Here is a 2765-nt window from a genome sequence, read left to right as displayed (position 1 = left end):
AGATTGGAATCACCATCAAAGAAATTATATGAAATTACGCTCAATGAACAGTATCGAAAGCCATTAATCAAAGATTGTGGAAAACCATATGTCATATTCTGTGTTTGGTATTCAAGCTCTTCAACAATTGGCTTCTGTTTAGAGTTCAGGATTACTTGTACAATTATTGATTTTCATATTTAATGATGCATGTGAAACATGCTTAATTTCATTAAGAATATATTGTTTTAATTAACCTTGAAAAAGAATAACCAGCATCTTCCTGAATTAGTGTCTCTCCACTTTATCTCTGAAGTTGACAATGTTGTTTATTTTAGCAATTTTACAGCGTGCGTGTGCATGCTTTTGTACGTGTGTTAATTCATTTTATAGCTCCTTGTGCATTAACATATCATAGTAGTAAAGGGAATTGTTAATTCTTAATTACCAAACCAGGGATGATATTTCTGAAGACAAAGAGTAGCTTCAAACATTGTAAGCTAGCTGAAGCCTTTTCAAAGAACCACATCTTAAGAACAATCCTATCTTTTGCCATGTTTTCAGAATTATTTATTTGAGTATGTTTGCACAACACCACCAACCAATTTGTTACAAACATGAATTGTCTGGTTTAGCCCCTCTTCCAATTGTCTCAATCCTGCCAAAAACAACAATGGTCTGTTTCCTCGTATACTTGGGTGACGGACGCCAGACAGTATGGAGCTGGAAGCCAGACAGTATGGAGCTGGAAGCCAGACAGTATGGAGCTAGAAGCCAGACAGTATGGAGCTGGAAGCCAGACAGTATGGAGCTGGAAGCCAGACAGTATGGAGCTGGAAGCCAGACAGTATGGAGCTGGAAGCCAGACAGTATGGAGCTGGAAGCCAGACAGTATGGCGCTGGAAGCCAGACAGTATGGAGCTGGAAGCCAGACAGTATGGAGCTGGAAGCCAGACAGTATGGAGCTGGAAGCCAGACAGTATGGAGCTGGAAGCCAGACAGTATGGAGCTGGAAGCCAGACAGTATGGAGCTGGAAGCCAGACAGTTTGGAGCTAGAAGCCAGACAGTATGGAGCTGGAAGCCAGACAGTATGGAGCTGGAAGCCAGACAGTATGGAGCTGGAAGCCAGACAGTATGGAGCTGGAAGCCAGACAGTATGGAGCTGGAAGCCAGACAGTATGGAGCTGGAAGCCAGACAGTATGGCGCTGGAAGCCAGACAGTATGGAGCTGGAAGCCAGACAGTATGGAGCTGGAAGCCAGACAGTATGGAGCTGGAAGCCAGACAGTATGGAGCTGGAAGCCAGACAGTATGGAGCTGGAAGCCAGACAGTATGGAGCTGGAAGCAAGACAGTATGGAGCTGGAAGCCAGACAGTATGGAGCTGGAAGCCAGACAGTATGGAGCTGGAAGCCAGACAGTATGGAGCTGGAAGCCAGACAGTTTGGAGCTAGAAGCCAGACAGTATGGAGCTGGAAGCCAGACAGTATGGAGCTGGAAGCCAGACAGTATGGAGCTGGAAGCCAGACAGTATGGAGCTGGAAGCCAGACAGTATGGAGCTAGAAGCTGACAGGGAACTCCGCTGACAGTGTTAGCAGAGAGTCTCCGCTTGCTATTTCAACCTGACCTCAGGGCAATTCGTAGGATTTGGTATGTAAATTCGCATTCCCCTCCATTAAGATATTTTTCGGATTTACGATCAATATAACAGGGGCAGTGAGGTTTGGACATTAGGCCGTCCTGTGGCATCCTATCTTGGTCATCCTGGCTGTCCGGCGACAGCCTGCTGTGCTCTCTGTCTCTCTGATTCTGGCACAGCTACTGTTGGCCTTTGTCACAGTGTGGAGCTTATTTCACTGACAGGGATCCACTGTGTTCTCTTCAACCCCCTATATCTGTGGCCACTGAACGGACAGGGGCTGCATGGCAGTGAAAACACAGCTACATATTATGGTCTGCTGTGTGTGTATGTGTGTGTCTGTGTGTGTGCGTGCGTGCATGTGTGTTTCTGCATGCATGTCCGCAGTATTCCCATTTACAGCATTGCAGATGATGTGGTCCAGACATGGTTCTATCACTCACGATCTAGCTTTTCGTTTTCTATCTATCACCTAGCATAGAAATGACTGAGGCAATTATATATTCTCCCTATACCGTTGTGTTTAGATGTTTGTGTACCAGGCCAACCGAACACGTTGGGCTATAACGTCCAAACAGCAAAATCTCTAAACACACATCACGATCCGTCCTCCTTCATCTCCTAAAATGAACCTTAATTCATTGTCAAAAAATTACACCGCCTCACAATTGAAATTCGGGGTTGTGTCTGTACTTGTGGGAGCACTCAAAATGGAGACAACTCAATTAAGCCCCAAATAGCTTTAACTGTTGCCAACGGGCTTTATACACATTTAGCACTATTAATGCAATCTTGTCACCCGCCAGCTGATGCACTGTGTGTACATGACGTCTCTGTTCAGAGACACATCTTAGAAGAAGAGTCCGTTTCATTACACAAGCACTTCTACCTCTTGAGTCCCAACCCCTAATACCATAACTGTCCTTAGTACTAACTGTCAACCAGCCCACATTATGGAATCTACTGAGGCTCCCATGAGGACACTTCTAACGGCTTGGAACAGTCCCACAAGGTCATTTGAAGGTTTGTGATGGAGTGTTCTCCAACCAGTGCCTCTGTCTAGTACCGAGTGGCTTTTTTTGTGTTGTTCTTGCACAAATTGTGGAATGACTTACTACTGGATCAAATCAGTAGTGTAGAATACTGG

The sequence above is a fragment of the Coregonus clupeaformis genome, chromosome 15 (genome assembly GCF_020615455.1).
Source record: "Coregonus clupeaformis isolate EN_2021a chromosome 15, ASM2061545v1, whole genome shotgun sequence".
NCBI classification, from domain to species: Eukaryota; Metazoa; Chordata; class Actinopteri; order Salmoniformes; family Salmonidae; genus Coregonus; species Coregonus clupeaformis.
The sequence above is the reverse complement of the archived record's forward strand: the minus strand, read 5'-3'. Positions refer to the sequence as shown.